Below are 18,886 nucleotides of genomic sequence, written 5' to 3'. Positions count from 1 at the left end.
ATCTAGTGCTGATTGGCAGCTTTTTGCCTGTACTGTGTATAGATAGAAAACTGTTAGTCAGGGTGGGTGGGTGCGACGGTGTTCTTGGCTTGGGGAGCAGTAAGCAATCATTTTGTGAGATATGCTGGATGAAGAGAAGTAATAAATCACCGGAATCAGGGTCTCACTAGTTTACACTTCATAAAGGACAGCTTATGTGACAGGCTCACTTTATACATGTTATGACATGTACGGGAAAAAGGAATCTAAGGTCGGTACGACACCTAAGGTATCTATTTCTTATTAATCCAATACTTTTTGTCTGAATGATTTAATCACCTATATACCAAGCCAGAATCTGTCACAAAATGTAAATTACCAATCTGTAGACTGCTAAATGTTGATTTTAAAGGAAGCCACCTCCAGTAGGTGGCAACGTAGAGCATGTTCTTTTCAAAGGTGAGATACCTTAGGTGTAAACTATTTTTCTCCCTGCACACATCTGTCTACCCTGGAATGGTGCTCTTATGATGTACAACTTAGTTAGAGAAAAAAGCAATAAAGCCTTATACAGCCATGTAGGAGTATATGTATTATATGGTTACAATGAAGAAAGGAAGAAACTAAGACATTTGTAGAAAAAGAACATTGCTAGCAGGGTAAGGAATTAGCCTTGGGATCAAACGTCAGGACCATTTTGTCTTGGATGGCAAAAGAAAAGATTCCTAAAGCAAATGTACCATTAGGTACATCGCTTAAAGTTTTTTATATGAATAGATCAGTGGGGATGCCGGTACCGCTTTCCCTTTTTTTTTTTTTTTTAACCGTGGCCCGGTTATGGAACACGGCTTGCTTCAGGCCGGGCTGGTGCCTGGGAATAGACCAGCGCCGAACACAGGAACCAGGTTAAAAAACAGAGCATCGGCATCCCCATGCCAGGTCGATTCATATAAAAAAAACTTAAAGCGATGTACATTATTTTCCGGCGTATAAGGTGACTGGGCGTATAAGGCGACCCCTGACTCTTAAGAAGATTTTGTACTGTTCTGACCTTTTTTGCTTACTTACTTTCTGACCCCGAGTTATTGTGTTTGTTCGTCTTGTCCATGTTTTGTGTTTCACCTGTTCGTGCCAGGGACTGTCACCCAGTTATCCTCTGCCACTTTGGGCAGTTGCGCCAAGCAGGCAGGCTCAGTGGAGCTGGTGTCAGTACTAGGGCCCCACCTGTCTCGCATTGTCCAGTCCCCAAGTCCTGACAGTTACATTTCAGAAAGATGGTATTTTGGGGGATTTTTGTTTTAGACGTTGTCCCCCTGAGTTGTATTGACCAATTTTTTGCTTCAATGGTCATTATTGTATCCCTATTGTGTATGCGCTGAAATCTTGCCTATGCCAAACAGCTAATTGGCATGGGTGCCAGATTTTGGCATCCTGCTGATCAGACACTGATGGCCTGCTCTGTGAATAGGTCATCCATGGTAAATGCTAAGAAAACACTTTGTTTTTTCATTACAAAATTGAGAACTTAGGTTTTAAACATCTCCAACGCTTTCTAGAATAATTTATGTCTTCCTGAATTAGTTGCCACCATCATTATAGTGTAATTCTTGCAGACTGTACCCGATAGTAAGCACCAATGATATCAGTGGGCTGCTAGACAGCATAACAAAGCTAGACTTTAGCAGTTGCCTGAGTCCTGGCAATGGCTCCCAGTATTCATAAGCCCCCAGGACTTATGGTAGGACAGAATAGGGAGAACAGCTAGAGGGCCAAATAATGTCAAAACAACAGAGTGTAGGATAACATAGAAATAGGACAACATTCTTCATAGGAAACAATCTGACAACAGCAGAACTCAATGCAATAATAAAAAAAAAACTTTGCAAGCCACCAGAGAATCTTTCCAACTTTCCAATACAAAGCGATAAATTGCACTATATAAAGACAGACTGTACAAGACAAGAAGATTAATATAGCAACACTATAACCAGCACCTGGAAGCTAGATAGATACAACTAGACACAACAAAAACCTAGCATGGGCCCAGTATCCTGGCAAAGACAAACACTGCTTAACCCCTTCAGGACCAGACTGACTTTGGCCTTCAGGACCAGAGCCCGTTTTTCCAATCCAAAACCTGTCTCACTTTTTGTTGTATGTTTTTATTTTTGTGTATGTTTTTATTTTTTATTATTTTTCCAACATTTATTATTGTATTGGGGGCTATGCCTGATTACTGGCATTTTGCATTGACAGCCGGGCTTCCCTGCGCCCTTGTCATCCCTGTCACGTACCAGCACGTACATCTGCCGGATCACTGTGCAGAATTGGACATGCCGGTATGTGATCCGGCAACAAGGGGTTAAAGTGGTTGACCACTTTATAGTAAAATGTGTACCTCATAGATTTAAAATCACGTTCCTGTGAATATGGAGGACGGGTGGGAAAGATAACTCATGGCGGAATGATCATTAGGCCGTCCGGTATTGGAGGTATATGAGGACCTTAAGAAGATACAGGAAAACAATATATCTCTCAGGTGTTCAGGGGATTTTGTAATGAAGGACACAGTAAATGGGGTTAATAATTTTATTGCTATTAATAGGAAATTCCTTATTTTCTCCATCCAGTTTAATTTTTGAGACTTGCTGCAGTCAAAGTTGTGAACCAGAGGAAGGTGAACCAACCCTCATGTAAGGGGGAGAAAATTCCTTCCTGACCCCAAGAGCTGGCGATCGGTTACTCCCTGGTCACTGCAGTGAATGACACTGGATGGAGGCCTACTGGATGGAGTTCCAGTTTTCCTTCTCCCTCCTTCTTATCCTCTCCTTTACCTCCATATTCTCCTCTTCCTCTATGTGACTCTCACAGCACAGCACCAGAGATATAGGGAGAAAAATAAAACAGATGTGTAGATTCCTTATAGGCTACACAAGGTGACAAATTTTATTTTACTCCATGGCATGGGAAGAAGTGTTCCTGGGAATACCCCTTTAAGGCTAGGATCATGGCTTCCATCAACCTCTACATCTGTCCTTTATGTTTTACTATTGGTTTTTGATGCATACCCAATACAAGGTTATTTTTTATTAACGGGTACACCTGTATTTTAATTGTTGCTGTGATATTTCTTACTTCTCTGGTGTTTTGCAGTGAAATATTACCATAGCTAAAGGGTAACTCTGCACTAGAAGGAGTTTTACACAGAGGAATTTGAAAGGAAAATCCAGAATATTTTACACTATCAGCTAAATAGATGTGATTGCTGCGATCATCTACACTGAGTGGAAATACACCTGACCTGTAGGTAAGCAGCGTGTTCTTGTATAATGTGGATTTGCTGTGGTGTCTCCCAATTATATCAATAGGGAAGTTATAATCTGCATCAAATTTGGTTCGGATTTGTCCCACAAGTAAAGTGTCTGTTGTGCATTTATCCTATTAGAAGCTGTAAAATAGAAGGATAAATGCACACGCGACAGACAACATGCAAAAATGTTTTTACATTTTTTATATGAATAAAAGGCCAGAGGCAGATACTCACCCTGCACTGTGCAGAAACAGTAGGGACGCCTGGGTGGTTTAAGGCGGTGAGAGATGGTGGTGAGAAGGAGGATGTAACCAATACCAGTCCCAGGTATAGTAGATGAGGATTGATGTTTAACTGGTGCAGTTCTTCATAGAGGCTTTGATGGTTGTGCTGGTATGAACGGTGGTGGTGGTGTTCCCCCAGTTTGGCCCAATCAATTTCTTTGAAGAAAGGCTGAGATCTGATGCAGCCGTGATGTCCTAGTCTTCTCTCTGGGTCTTCGGACAGCAGCTCCTTCAAGATGTCTTCAGTTTTGCTCTCAAGATTGTGTTGCGGCAGTGCAGAGATGATACTACATCTTGACCTGGAAAAGGACGACTTCAAAGGAAAACCAGTCCGCTGTAAGGTTGTATTGGTGTCCAAGAGCTACCTCCGCTGCTATGTAGCCTTGGGTCCCGGCATATCCTACAATTCCCTCAGTCTTCTTCAGGGTTAGGCCAAAGTCCGCTATCTTTATATGGCCGGAGCTGGCGATTAGGATGTTTGCCGGCTTCAGATCTCTATGGATGAATCCTTTCCCCAGGAGAAATTGTAGTCCCCATGTGATCTCAGCAGCGTAGAAAGTGGCAGTGGAGATTGGGAGACGTCCTTGTTTCTTCAGATGGTTACTGAGATCTCGTCCATAGGCCAACTCCATGGCAAAGCACCACTTGTTCTTCTTTGTTGGAAATGAGTGCTGAGACCGGATGAGAAAAGGATTCCCTGCAGCCAGGTGTAGGATCTCGTTCTCAATGTTAATCCTCCTCTGGGCTGATGATGAGCCCTTATCGCATTTCGGTGTTCAGGTTATTTTGTAATGAATGATACCACACAGTAAAGAAGACTCGGACACAATAAATGGGGTTAAGTAATTTTATTGCTATTAATAGGAAATTCCTTATTCTCTCCATCCAGTTTATTTTATGGGATTTACTGCAGTCAAAGTTGTGAACCAGAGGAAGGTGAACCAACCCTCATGTAAGGGGGAAAAAATTCCTTCCTGACCCCAAGAGCTGGCGATCGGTTACTCCCTGGTGCACGGCAGGGAATGACACTGAATGGTGCCCTACTGGATGGAGCTTCTCCATCTTTTCTTTCTCCTCCTGTTTTCCTTCTCCCTCCTTCTCATCCTCTCCTTTACCTCCATATTCTTCTCTCCCTCTTCCTCTATGTGACTCCCACAGCACCAGAGATATAGGGAGAAAAATAAAACACAGATGTGTAGATTCCTTATAGGCCACACAAGGTGACAAATTTTATTTCACTCCATGGCATGGGAAGAAGTGTTCCTGGGAATACCCCTTTAAGGCTAGGATCATGGCTTCCATCAACCTCTACATCTGTTCTTTATGTTTTGCTATTGGTTTTTAATGCATACCCATTACAAGGTTATTTTTTATTAACGGGTACACCTGTATTTTAATTGTTTTTGTGATATTTCTTACTTCTCTGGCGTTTTGCAGTGAAATATGACCATAGCTAAAGGGTAACTCTGCACTGGAGGGAGTTTTACACAGAGGAATTCGAATAGAAAATCCACAATATTTTACACTAACAGCTAAATAGATGTGATTGCTGCAATCATCTACACTGAGTGGAAATGTGCCTGACTTGTGGGTAAACAGCTTGTTCTTGTATATTGTGGATTTGCTGTGGTGTCTCCCATTTATATCAATAGGGAAGTCTGCATCAAATTTGGTCAGGATTTGTCCCACAAGTAAAGTGTCTGTTGTGCATTTATCCTAATAGAAACTGTAAAATAGAAGGGTAAATGCACACGCGACAGACAACATGCAAAAATGTTTTTACATTTTTTATATGAATAAAAGGCCAGAGGCCGATACTCACCCTGCACTGTGCAGAAACAGTAGGGACGCCTGGGTGGTTTAAGGTGGTGAGTAGGGATGGTCCGAACAGAGTTCGGTTCGGGTTCGTACGAACCTGAACCCTCGGTAACGACTCCCGCTGTCTGCCCGCTCCGTGGAGCGGGAGGACTGCCTGGAAAACTGGGATACAGCCATAGCCGTAGGCTGTATCCCAGTTTTCCAGGCGTTACTCCCGCTGGATCTGCCCACTCCACGAAGCGGGCAGACAGCGGGAATCTGCTGCTAAGCGTTCGGGTTCATACGAACCCGAACCTCGGCAGGTTCGGACCATCCCTAGTGGTGAGAGATGGAGGTGAGAAGGAGGGTGTAACCAATACCAGTCCCAGGTATAGTAGATGAGGATTGATGTTTAACTGGTGCAGTTCTTCATAGAGGCCTTGATGGTTGTGCTGGTATGAACGGTGGTGGTGGTGGTGGTGTTCCCCCAGTTTGGCCCAATCAATTTCTTTGAAGAAAGGCTGAGATCTGATGCAGCCGTGATGTCCTAGTCTTCTCTTTGGGTCTTCGGACAGCAGCTCCTTCAAGATGTCTTCAGCTTTGCTCTCAAGATTGTGTTGCGGCAGTGCAGAGATGATACTACATCTTGACCTGGAAAAGGACAACTTCAAAGGAAAACCAGTCCGCTGCAAGGTTGTATTGGTGTCCAAGAGCTACCTCCGCTGCTATGTAGCCTTGGGTCCCGGCATATCCTACAATTCCCTCAGTCTTCTTTAGGGTTAGGCCAAAGTCCGCTATTTTTATATGGCCGTAGCTAGCGATTAGGATGTTTGCCGGCTTCAGATCTCTATGGATGAATCCTTTCCCCAGGAGAAATTGTAGTCCCCATGTGATCTCAGCAGCTGAGATCAAGTTGTGAACCAGAGGAAGGTGAACCAACCCCCATGTAAGGGGGAGAAAATTCCTTCCTGACCCCAAGAGTTGGCGATCGGCTACTCCCTGGTTCACTGCGGGGAATGACACTAAATGGTGCCCTACTGGATGGAGCTCCTCCATCTTCTCTTTCTCCTCGTGTTTTCCTTCTCCCTTCTTCTCATCCTCTCCTTTACCTCCATATTCTCCTTTCCCTCTTTCTCTATGTGACTCCCACAGCACCAGAGATATAGGGAGAAAAATAAAACACAGATGTGTAGATTCCTTATAGGCTACACAAGGTGACAAATTTTATTTCACTCCATGGCATGGGAAGAAGTGTTCATGGGAATACCCCTTTAAGGCAAGGATCATGGCTTTCATCAACCTCTACATCTGTCCTTTATGTTTTACTATCAGTTTTCAATGCGTACAAGGTAATATTTAATAACGGATACACCTGTATTTTAATTGTTGCTGTGATATTTCTTAAACTGCCTGTTATTACTTCTCTGGTGTTTTACAGTAAAATATGACCATAGCTAAAGGGTAACTCTGCACTAGAGGGAGTTTTACAAGGAGGAATTTGAATGGAAAATGCACAATAGATTACACTACCAGCTAAATAGATGTGATTGCTGCAATCATCTACACAGTGTAAATGCACCTGACCTGTGGGTAAGCAGCGTGTTCTTGTATATTGTGGATTTTCTGTGGTGTCTCCCAATTATATCAATAGAGAAGTTATAATCTGCATCAAATTTGGTTTAGATTTGTCCCACAAGTAAAGAGTCTGTTGTGCATTTATCCTAATAGAAACTGTAAAATAGAATATGGTATTAATATCTTTTATATGAATAAAAGGCCAGAAGACACTTGGGTGGTTTAAGGTGGTGAGAGATGGTGGTGAGAAGGAGAATGTAACCAAGGTATGGTAGAGCAGGATTGATTTTTTTCTGGTCTAGATCTTCATAGAGGCCTTGATGGTTGTGCAGGTATGAACAGTGGTGGTATCCTGAGTTCCTCCAGTTCGGCTCAATCAATTTCTTTGAAGAAAAGATGAGATCTGATGCAGCCATGATGTCCTAGTCTCCTTTCTTGGTCCTCGGACAGCAGCTCCTTCAAGATGTCTTCAGCATTGCTATCAAGATGGTGTGGCGGCAGTGCAGAGATGATACATCTTGATCTGTGCTCTCCTGTCTCCAGCTGGAAAAGAATGACTCCAAAGGAAAACCAGTCCGCTACAAGGTTGTTTGGGTGTCCAAGAGCTACCTCCGCTGCTATGTAGCCTTGGGTCCCGGCACATCCTACAATTCCCTCGGTCTTCTTTAGGGCTAGGCCAAAATCTGCTATCTTTATATGGCCGGAGCTGGCGATCAGGATGTTTCAGATCTCTATGGATGAATCCTTTCCTGTGGAGAAATTGTAGTCCCCATGTGATCTCAGCAGCATAGAAAGTGGCAGTGGAGATGGGGAGACGCTCTTGCTTCTTCAGATGGTTACTGAGATCTCCTCCAGGGGCAAACTCCATGGCAAAGTACCACTTGTTCTTCTTTGTTGGAAATGAGTGTGGAGACTGGATGAGCAGCCAGGAGTAGGATCGCGTTCTCGATGTTAATCCTCCTCTGGGCTGATGATGAGCCTTTAGCGCATTTCGGTGTTCAGGGGATTTTGTAATGAACGACACCACACAGTAAAGAAGACTCGGACACAATAAATGGGGTTAACTAAATGTATTGCTATTAATAGGAAATTACTTATTCTCTCCATCCAGTTTATGGGACTTGCTGCAGTCAAAGTTGTGAACCAGAGGAAGGTGAACCAACCCCCATGTAAGGGGGAGAAAATTCCTTCCTGACCCCAAGAGCTGGCCATCGGCTACTCCCTGGTTCACTGCAGTGATGACACTGGATGTAACCCTACTGGATTGAGCTCCTCCATCTTCTCTTTCCCCTCCTGTTTTCCTTCTCCCTCATCCTCTCCTTTACCTCCATATTCTCCTCTCCCTCTTCCTCTATGTGACTCCCACAGCACCAGAGATATAGGGAGAAAAATAAAACACAGATGTGTAGATTCCTTATAGGCCACACAAGGTGACAAATTTTATTTCACTCCATGGCATGGGAAGAAGTGTTCCTGGGAATACCCCTTTAAGGCTAGGATCATGGCTTCCATCAACCTCTACATCTGTCCTTTATGTTTTGCTATTGGTTTTCAATGCATTCAAGGTAATATTTAATAACGGGTACCCCTGTATTTTAATTGTTGCTATGATATTTCTTACTTCTCTGGTGTTTTGCAGTGAAATATAACCATAGCTAAAGGGTAACTCTGCACTAGAGGGAGTTTTACACAGAGGAATTCGAATGGAAAATCCACAATATTTTACACTATCAGCTAAATAGATGTGATTGCTGCGATCATCTGCACGGAGTGGAAATGCACCTGACCTGTAGGTAAGCAGCTTGTTCTTGTATATTGTGGATTTGCTGTGGTGTCTCCCAATTATATCAATAGAGAAGTTATAATCTGCATCAAATTTGGTTCGGATTTGTCCCACAAGTAAAGTGTCTGTTGTGCATTTATCCTAATAGAAGCTGTAAAATAGAAGGGTAAATGCACACTAGACAGATAACATGCAAATTTTTTTTTTACATTTTTCATATGAATAAAAGGCCAGAGGCCGCTACTAACCCTGCACTGTGCAGGAACAGAGAGGACGTTTGGGTAGTTTAAGGTGGTGAGAGATGGTGGTAAGAAGGAGGATGTAACCAATACCAGACCCAGGTATGGTAGAGGAGGATTGATGTTTTACTGGTGCAGATCTTCATAGAGTCCTTGATGGCTGAAGCTGGTATGAACGGTGGTGGTATCCCAAGTTCGTCCAGTTCGGCTTAATCAATTTCTTTGAAGAAAGGATGAGATCTGATGCAGCCATGATGTCCTAGTCTCCTCTCTGGGTCCTCGGACAGCGGCTCCTTCACGATCTCTTCAGAATTGCTCTCAAGATGGTGTAGCGGCAGTGCAGAGATGATACATCTTGAGCTGTGCTCTCCTGTCACCAGTTGGAAAAGGACAACTCCAAAGGAAAACCAGTCAGCTGCAAGTTTGTATTGGAGTCCAAGAGCTACCTCCGGTGCAATGTAGTCTTGGCTTTCGGCACATCCTACAATTCCCTCGGTCTTCTTCAGGGCTAGGCCAAAGTCTGCTATCTTTATATGGCCGGAGCTGGCGATCAGGATGTTTGCCGACTTCAGATCTCTATGGATGAATTTGCGGTTCAGGGAAGAAACAGAGTGCTGCACCTCACACCTATGGCTGATACTAGTGCCCCTAGGCTAAATAAAAAACACATCAGAATTTTGTGTATGAATTGATCAAGCCATACTGCCCCATGTACCTCGTGCCGGTATCTGATACACATGGGTCCCTACACTAAGTACACACCGTGCCAGTCAGTGGCCACCAACCCCGCAGGCGTGCACAGCCAGGGAACGGGGGCCATGGGACGGCCCTGCGACCCCCATGCCACAGGACCAGACCCAAAAACACCACACCAGAACCCGGCCAGCACCGCCGGCGGAGAAGGTCGCCCCCAAACAGCACAAGTCTGGGTGAGGTATTGCGCTCACCATAGCTGCAGCAGACAGAATGGGAAAAAACAGGAGGGATTAAAACCATGTGCACTCAGGTGTCTCCTGCTAATTGCGGTCATGTGGGTCTCACCAGGAGGAGTGCAAAACACGGAGAAAAGAGAGAATCAAAATGCGGTTCAGGGAAGAAACAGAGTGCTGCACCTCACACCTATGGCTGATACTAGTGCCCCTAGGCTAAATAAAAAACACATCAGAATTTTGTGTATGAATTGATCAAGCCATACTGCCCCATGTACCTCGTGCCGGTATCTGATACACATGGGTCCCTACACTAAGTCCACACCGTGCCAGTAAGTGGCCACCAACCCCGCAGGCGTGCACAGCCAGGGAACGGGGGCCATGGGACGGCCCTGCGACCTCCATGCCACAGGACCAGACCCAAAAACACTACACCAGAACCCGGCCAGGATGAATCCTTTCCCATGGGGAAATTGTAGTCCTGATGTAATCTCAGCAGCGTAGAAAGTGGCAGTGGAGATGGGGAGACGCCCTTGCTTCTTCAGATGGTTACTGAGATCTCCTCCATGGGCCATTTCCATGGCAAAGTACCACTTGTTCTTCTTTGTTGAAAATGAGTGCTGAGACCGGATGAGAAAAGGATTCCCTGCAGCCAGGTGTAGGATCTCGTTCTCGATGTTAATTCTCCTCCGGGCTGATGGTGAGCCTTCATCGCATTTCGGTGTTCAGGGGATTTTGAATTGAACTAAACCACACAGAAAAGAAGACTCAGACAAAATAAATGGGGTTAAGTAATTTTATTGCTATTAATAGGAAATTCCTTATTCTCTCCATCCAGTTTAATTTATAGGACTTGCTGCAGTCAAAGTTGTGAACCAGAGGAAGGTGAACCAACCTCCATGTAAGGGGAGAAAATTCCTTCCTGACCCCAAGAGCTGGAACTGAAGCCCTACTGGATTGAGCTCCTCCATCTTCTCTTTCTCCTCCTGTTTCCTTCTCCCTCCTTCTCATCCTCTCCTTTACCTCCATATTCTCCTCCCCCTCTTCCTCTATGTGACTCCCACAGCACCAGAGATATAGGGAGAAAAATAAAACACAGATGTGTAGATTCCTTACTGGTGTAGATCTTCAAACAGGCCTTGATGGTTGTGCTGGTATGAACAGTGGTGGTATCCTGAGTTCCTCTAGTTCGACTCAATTAATTTCTTTGAAGAAAGGATGAGATCTAAAGCAGCCATGATGTCCTAGTCTTCTCTCTGGGTCCTTGGACAACAGCTCCTTCAAGATGCGTTCAGCATTGCTCTCAAGATGGTGTTGCGGCATTGCAGAGGTGATACATCTTGAGCTATGCTCTCCTGTCACCAGCCGGAAAGGGACAACTCTAAAGGAAAACCAGTCTGCTACAAGGTTGTATGGGTGTCCAAGGACTACCTCCGGTGCTATGTAGGCGTGGGTCCCGGCATATTCTATAATTCCCTCGGTCTTCTTTAGGGCGAGCCCAAGTCCGCTATCTTTATATGGTCGGAGCTGGATGTGTGCCGGCTTTAGATCTCTATGGATGAATCCTTTCCAGTGGAGAAATTGTAGTCCCCATGTGATCTCAGCAGCGTAGAAAGTGGCAGTGGAGATGGGGAGACGTCCTTTTTTCTTCAGATGGTTACCGAGATCTCCTCCAGGGGCAAACTCCATGGCAAAGTACCACTTCTTTTTTGTTGGAAATGAGTGCTGGGACCGGATGAGAAAAGGATTCCCTGCAGCCAGGCGTAGGATCTCATTCTCGATGTCATTCCTTTTCTGGGTTGTTGGTGAGCTTTAATCCACAACTATCACAGCCAGGAATCTGTTCAGAATGTTGTCCTTTACCTTTACCACGCTTTCAAATCTGCCCTATCCGATGACTTTTCCAAGTGTGAATCTCTTCAGGCTGATGGTGAATTCAGGCAGCTCTCACTGCTGGGTCCTGGCCTGGGATCTGGGTCTTTCACATCCTCTGCCTGTTCCCCACTCTTCCTGATCTTCTTCTGGGGTCCAGCGACACTGTTCTCAGATCTTTGCCTCTTCCTTTTGCCTCTTCCTCTTACAATTCCCCCGGCCAATTCCGCTATCTTTAAATGTTTGGAGCAGGCGATCAGGTTGTGTGCCGGCTTCAGATCTCTATGAATAAATCCTTTCCCTTGGAGAAATTGTAGTCCTAATTTTATCTCAGCAGCGTAGAAAGTGGCAGTGGAGATGGAGAGATGTCCTTGTTTCTTCAGACGGTTACTGAGATCTCCTCCAGGGGCAAACTCCATGGCAAAGTACCACTTCTTTGTTCCAAATGAGGGCTGAGACTGGATGAGAAAAGGATTCCCTGCAGCCAGGTGTAGGATCTCGTTTTCGATGTTAATCCTTTTCTGGGTTGTTGGTGAGCTTTTATCCACAACTATCACAGCCAGGAATCTGTTCAGAATGTTGTCCTTTACCTTTACCACGCTTCAAAAGCTGCCCTAGCCGATGACTTTTCCAAGTGTGAATCTCTTTAGGCTGATGGTGAATTCAAGGCAGCTCTCACTGCTGGGTCCTGGCCTGGGATCTGGGTCTTTCACATCCTCTGCCTTTTCCCCACTCTTCCTGATCTTCTTCTGGGGTCCAGCGACACTGTTCTCAGATCTTTGCCTCTTCCTTTTGCACTTACCTCCATTGCTGCCATGCTGGACCTCTGGACATGGCTTCTTCCCTGGGAAGCCTGATGATCTTGACTCCTCTCTAGTCCTCTTTTTTTCTCCTTTGGATTTGGGGGCTTCTTCGGGTGGCTTGGAAGAACCCTTACACAAAAAGAAACCAAAAAATTAGAAAATTGCCAGAAAATATCACCAAAATTGCCAAAATATCACTCTATGGTTTCAGGTGCATGTACACGTTGTGATCATATATGGCCAAATGTATTCTATGTTTTATCTGTCTTCTCATTTTTGCTATCGTTTTTATTTTTGCCATTTTTGTCATTTTATCTACAACTTGTCTTTGTGTATATTTGCTAGTTTTATTATATGCATGTTTTAAAATAGCATTCGGATATCCCTTATCCTGGAATCTACTTTGTAGAATTTTAGATTGACTAATGAAGTCCTCTTCTTTTGTACAGTTTTTATGTTTTCGTTGATATTGCCCATAGGGCACACTCTTGAGCCTGCAAATGACAGCTATCATAATTGAGGTACAGTAGCTATTTACATCTACACTTTTGCTGGGTTCACACTATGTATATTTGAGGCTGTATTTGTGAGGCTGTATAGCAACCAAAACCAGGAGTGGATTGAAAACACAGAAAGGCTATGTTCACATAATGTTGTAATTGAGTGGATGGCCGTCATTTAATGGCAAATTTTTGCTGTTATTTTAAAACAACGGCTGTTATATTGAAATAATGGCAGTTATTTACCGTTATATGGCGGCCATCCACTCAATTTCAACATTGTGTGAACAGAGCCTTTCTGTGTTTTCAATCCACTCCTGGTTTTGGTTGCTATGAGGACCTGACTTGAGGACCAAATACTGCCTGAAGTATACAGTGTGTGAACCCAGCCTATAAGTGTGTACAGGTGGCAATAGTATTACTCTCCGTCACTCACATGACCTGTATATCCAGGAATTCAATACTAGTGTCACCTTAATATAAAGTAAGGTTGAGGCCCCTCTGGTTGTTATTCAAGTATTTCACAAAGGATTTAGCCTGAGATTCAGTCCCTGTCCATATAAAGAACAAATAATCAATATAGCGACAGTAAAAAAAGAAAAGTGCTCAAAAAAAGGAGAAAGGAGCTGTGCGATGGAGCACTTCTCAAATCGACCCATGAAAAGGTTGACAAAGCTGGGTGAGAAGCGAGTGCCTATCGCAAAGCCCAATGTCTGACGATAAAGTGCCCCTTCAAAAGAAAAAATGTTGTGCTCTAAAATAACTTTTACACTGTTATAAATAAACATGAAGGGGGGGATTTATGAAGAACGGTGTCATAATTTGCGCCTGTGAGCAGGCGTAAATCATGATAAATGAGACGCGGGAGGAGGTCCCCGCCTCATCACGCCCCCGCAAGCTGACTCAACCACAGGCCTCAGACATGACAGATACCTGGTGTGATTTTGGGGCCTTTTTTTATTTCAGGCTTTTTTTTAGCCATTATACCATGTCACAGAGGCCTTGCGGTACCAAAATATTTGTGTAAGACAAGTTGACGTTTCCATCGGTACCATTTGGGTGGACATGTGACACCCTGATCATTTTTTATTTAATTTTTTATGAGCTGGTGTGAATAAAAAACACAAATTAGCAGCTGTTTTTCATCATTTTTTTTTGTACACCGTTTAATATACATTACATATGATATGTTATCGTTATTCGTCAGGTCGGTACGATTACAGTGATATCCATTTTATGTAGCTTTTGTTATAGTGTAAGGCATTTATGCTATAAAAACTGTGTCTTGCATATTGTAAGAGCAGTAATATTTAAATTCAGCATAAGCTGACGTTTTTAGTGGTACACCTTTTGGGTACATGGGACGCTTTGATAGCTTTTATCTTTATTTTTTAGGCGGTGAGATAAACAAAAAATTGTCATTTTAATTAGTTTTTTATTTATTTTTTGAATGGCGTTAATCAGGCGGTATAATTAATGTAACGGGTTAATAGACAGGGCCATTACCGATGCGGCGATACCAAATATGTGTATCCTATTTATAGGGTATAATTTATAAAGTTGGATGGGGAATGTGTATATTTATTTCCATTAATTAATTTATTTGTATTAATTAATTATTTTATTTGTGTGTGTGTTGTTGTTTTTTTACTTTTGCAGGTACATATATAATGCATTACAGCACATAATCCGTGCTGTAATGCATTATAGAGTGAATGAGTACACCGACACTCATTCAAACAATCAGGTCCCTGCAGCTGATTCAAAGATCAGTGCAGGTACTTGATCGTTAGGTGCGCGGGGTGTAGCCGGACCGGGCAAGGGAGGAACATGGGGGAGTTGGATCGGGGCAGGCAGGGGGACGGGGGAGCTGGATCGGGGGCGGGCAGAGGGATGGGGGAGCTGGATTGGGGCTGGCGGGGGACGGGGAAAGGTGGATCGGGGCTGGCGGGAGATGGGGAGAGGTGGATCGGGGCCGGCGGGATATGGGGAGAGGTGGATCGGGGTCGGCGGGAGACGAGGAGAGCTGGATCGGGCAGACGGGGGGAACTGGATCAGGTCGACAGGGGGCGTTTGATCGGGGCGTGCGGGTGACCGGGGGAGCTGGATTGGGTGGGGGGGGGGAAGGAAGGGGGGCCTGGGGGGAGAATTACAACTGTGACGGCGGGAGGAGGCAACATGCTGCAGCCTCCTCTCGCCGCCCTATCGGCAGGAGACATCAGATCTCCCCGTAGACGCTGCGGTCACAACGACCGCGGTGTCTATGGGGTTAACTGCCCGGGGGAGCGCGGCTCCCCTCCGGGCAGTGGTAGCAGGAGGAGGCTGTATGATAATAAGGGTCTAGTCTGGAATTCCCTTATGTGTGGGTAACTAGGTTGTAAGATGCTCCAATGCTTGTTTATAATCTGTCCAATCTCTTTGCTTCTAGAGGAGAATGTGGACACAAACGGAACCCTAGCAGAGGCTGTCTTCACTGAAGCTGTATTCAATAAGGTATCCCTGTCATATCCTTCTACTAGTCTACGATGTCGTGACACTAGCTGTCATGGGTACCCCCGTTCGTGAAAATTATGACTCATAGTGTTTAGTGCCCTCTCCAGAGAAGTTTGATCGCTGACTATTCTTTTAGCTCTGAGGAACTGACTACGAGGCAGACTATTTTTCATACTGCTAGCATGACTAGAGTCATGTCTCAACAGTGTGTTTTTGTCAGTGGGTTTGTAATGAATATCAGTCTTTAAATGTCCATCATCAATGTACACCTCGGTGTCCAGAAAGGTTACCCGTGAAGGTTAGTATTGCATTGAAAATCTAATGTCAGGATCCATTTCATTCAGAAACTGTAAAAATGACATCAGCTCCTGTGTTGTGCCCTTCCATAGGAGGAAGACATCATCTATGAATCTCCACCAGCCACCAATGTGTGTGGCATGGTGGGATCCATAGATGAACGTCTCCTCCAAATGTTGTACATAAAGATTTGCGTAACAAGGGGCCACATTAGACCCCATCGCCACGCCTTTGCATTGTAGATAATACCGCTTGTCAAATGTGAAAAAGTTGTTAGTCAGTATTAGTTCTAATAATTGTAGAACAAATTCATTACACATCTCGGACATTGTTGTTTTTTGTAATAATGTTGCTATGGCCGCTAAACCCTTGTCGTGTTTAATTGATGTATACAGACTTGTAATGTCTAATGAGGCCAATATGGTGTTTGCTGGAATGTCAATATTCTTAATTTTATTCAAGAAATCACTTGTATCTCTCACATACGATTTCATATTTATCACATGAGGTTGCAAAATTTGATCCAAAAAGATGGAAGATTGACTTAGGAGAGACCCTCGTCCCGAGATGATTGGTCTCCCCAGAGGGTGTTGCAGGTCTTTATGGATTTTGGGCAATATATACAGTCTAGGGACTATAGGATGCACATCACACCTATTGTGACACTAATGCCTCTCGGCTACATTTAAAGACCAACGCCAGGATGTTGGTATATAATTTGATCAAACCATATTGCCTCATGTACCACGTGCCGGTCTCCTGGTTCACATGGGTCCCTACACTAACTCCACACTGTGTCTGTCAGCGACCGCCAACCCCGCAGAGCATGCACAAACAGGGAAGGGAGGCCTTAGAATGGCCCTGCAACCCCAATGTCACAGGACCAAACCCAAAGGCCCCCCCCCCAAAACCCAGCAGGCAACATCGGCGGAGAAAGCTTCCGCCAAACAACACAAATGTGAATATGGTTGTGCTACTCACCATTGCTCCTGCAGGTAGAATGGGAGGCCTGCACGTGGTACATGAGGCAATATGGTTTGATCAAATTATATACTAACTTCTGATGTTGGTTTTTAATGTAGCTGAACAAGCTTTCATATCAACCATGGGTGCGATGTGCAGCCATTTTTGTCTTTTTGGCTTGTAACATAATGTATTAATATATATATATATATATATATATATATATATATATACATATATATATATTCTTTGGGTCACTACGGTTACATCAATACCAAATATGTGTTTTTTTTTAACTATTACCACTTTGGCACAAAAGAAACTATCTTCATAACAAAAAACCACAAAAACTGTCGCCACAATAAAAGATCCATAGCATTCTTATCTTTTCTGCGACAGTGCTGGTTTGGGGCTAATTTTTTTGCAGGAAGTTTACTATAGTTTAGTATAGTTTTTATTAATACCAAGTTTTACAAATATATGACTTATCGATCTTTTATGATGTATTTTCTAAAGCAGATTGATAAAATACAGCAATTTACTGCGTGTGTTATGCAATATAATTATTAATATAGTTTTATAGATTTTGTCATTACGGACGTGGCGATACCAAATATGTATGGGTTTTGTGTTTTTGATCTGTTTTTATCTAACGGTTTATTGTATATAGGGAATGTAATGCATTTTTATTATGGGGGGGGTCTGTTTTGGTGCGCTTTTTTTACTTTTACATACATGTTTAACCATTTACATGCTGTATGTCTTATAAGTTGACACTATAGTAACATAAGTTTAGCCTTACTGGGTGATATGGTGGGGGGGGGGTGCAGTGTGGACATATATTCACCCCAAACACATATTCTGCATGAGTAAGGAAATCATGGTCATTATTCTAAAAAAATCATTGGATATTGGGTTGATGTACAGCCCGGCCTCCTAGTGAATGTCACTATTACTGTATGACCTGGAATGTGACACTGGCTGAACCAGGACTTATAGTCACTAACAGGATGTGCCCTTATCCATCATCACAATTAGACATCCCATTGTATGTTTTTAATATTTCCCCACCCCCAATCATACACATAGCAACTTATTGATGAAAAGGTATCTTTATTATTGACATACTATCCACTTTAAAATATGGCATTTCCAGTCTGACACAGTGCTCTCTGCTGCCACCTTTGTCCATGTCAGGAACTGTCCAGAGCAGCAGCAAATCCCCATAGAAAACCTCTTCTGCTTTGGACAGTTCCTGTCACAGACAGAGGTGGCAGCAGAGAGCACTGTGTCAGACTGGAGAGATTATACCACTTTCTGCAGGATATACAGATGCTAAGAGTACTGGAAGGCTTGATATATATAAATAGAAGTAGTTTACACATCCATAGAACTTTCTAGCACTAGTTGTTTGAAAAACTTTTTTTTTCTTTTTCCTCCGAAGTACCCCATTAGTAACTTCACTTCAGTTACATGATGCCAACACATTCCATAGTCCTATATGGAAAATTACATCACTTTGGATTTGAACGATTTATATTTGCTTTGGCTCACTTTAGGTTGTGTTTTAACTCCTCCCATAAGAAAGGAAATTTCCCAAGATTTCTCCTGTTGCCTATGGCCTGCCCAGTATATACTTATTTACAGTAATTTAGGGCCAGATTATAAACCATAAACGAACCCCGATCTGAGCAATTATACGGGCCGAGCAAGGGCTGCATGGACATTGTTAGCGATATAAGGCTGGGTTCACACTACGTTTTTGCTGTTTTTTCATCCGTTTTTTTGCAAAAAACGTATGCCTTTGTGTGCATCAGTTGTGATCCGTTTTTCCATTGACTTCCATTATAAAAAAAAACGGATCAAAACGTAGTCAACCTCATTTTTGTGTCCGTTTAAAAAAAAAAGGATCCGCTTTGAGACGTTTTTTTTTTATATAATGGAAATCAATGGAAAAACTGATCAAAACGGATGCACACAAAGTCATCCGTTTTTTTTTTTAATCCATTTTTCATCCTTTTTTTTTTTTTTTTGCAAAAAAACAGATGGAAAAACGGATTGC

General features: G+C 43.4%; 1 long non-coding RNA gene across 1 annotated transcript; it reads left to right on the top strand.

Moving 5' to 3' along the window:
* Positions 1-2,655: 2,655 nt before the first annotated feature.
* On the top strand, positions 2,656-15,564 carry LOC138774257 (uncharacterized). The gene is made up of 3 exons (XR_011360278.1): positions 2,656-3,286; positions 8,585-8,738; positions 15,500-15,564. It is a non-coding gene; the product is annotated as an uncharacterized lncRNA (long non-coding RNA).
* Positions 15,565-18,886: the final 3,322 nt, after the last annotated feature.

Source organism: Dendropsophus ebraccatus, chromosome 15 (assembly GCF_027789765.1).
Source record: "Dendropsophus ebraccatus isolate aDenEbr1 chromosome 15, aDenEbr1.pat, whole genome shotgun sequence".
Taxonomy (NCBI): Eukaryota; Metazoa; Chordata; class Amphibia; order Anura; family Hylidae; genus Dendropsophus; species Dendropsophus ebraccatus.
This window is presented reverse-complemented; position numbering and strand designations above follow the sequence as displayed.